The sequence below is a fragment of the Etheostoma spectabile genome, chromosome 8 (assembly GCF_008692095.1).
Source record: "Etheostoma spectabile isolate EspeVRDwgs_2016 chromosome 8, UIUC_Espe_1.0, whole genome shotgun sequence".
NCBI lineage: Eukaryota > Metazoa > Chordata > Actinopteri > Perciformes > Percidae > Etheostoma > Etheostoma spectabile.
Window position 1 is genome coordinate 25,526,419 of NC_045740.1, and position 713 is coordinate 25,527,131.

The following is a 713-nucleotide window of genomic DNA, read 5'->3' on the forward strand; positions in this document are numbered from 1 at the left end:
TCACTCCCTAACTGTAAGCTTTATCAAAGAGGAGAGTTGTAAGTTTACTCTTAAATGTGGTGATGGTGTGGTGATTAACGTGGTCTGAGCTTAACACCCCCACTCGTCCTCTATTTCATCGTCTTGGATTACTGAGGCTCACTGAACATAACGTATATCATAATGCCTGTATGATGTTCCAGGTTGTTCACAGGTTAAACGGCCAGTTATGTGAGCTTGTCCCAATCAGTCGTCCCCTGTATACTTATGATACAAGGGGAAAATACCGAATTACTGGTAAAAAACGTCGGTTAAAATGTACGAGCCTGAGTATAGTTTGTAGGGGACCGCAGATTTGGAACGAGCTTGAACTTGTTATTGCCACTCTTCATTCTAACCCCAACCGGCCCGTCAGACACCGCCTACCAAGAGCCTGGGTCTGACCAAGGTTTCTGCCTAAAAGGAAGTTTTTCCTCGCCACTGTCGCACTGTTGCTTGCTCTGGAGGAAACTATTAGAACTGTTGGGTCCTTGTAAATTCTGGAGTGTGGTCTATCTGTATAGTGTCTTGAGATAACTCTTGTTATGAATTGATACTATAATTAAAATTGAATTGAATTGAATTGAGGAAAACTTAAAATTGTGGCATTCTGTCTCCATCTTTAAGAAATGTGTCAAGGAAAAATTGCTTTCTTCATATTGTTGATAATTTTATAAATGTTACAATTTGTGCTG

General features: G+C 40.4%; 1 protein-coding gene across 2 annotated transcripts in view; it reads left to right on the forward strand.

Moving 5' to 3' along the window:
- Window positions 1-713, forward strand: part of LOC116694752 (homeodomain-interacting protein kinase 3) — a 52,543-nt gene that overhangs the window by 39,631 nt on the left and 12,199 nt on the right. The window lies entirely within an intron of this gene.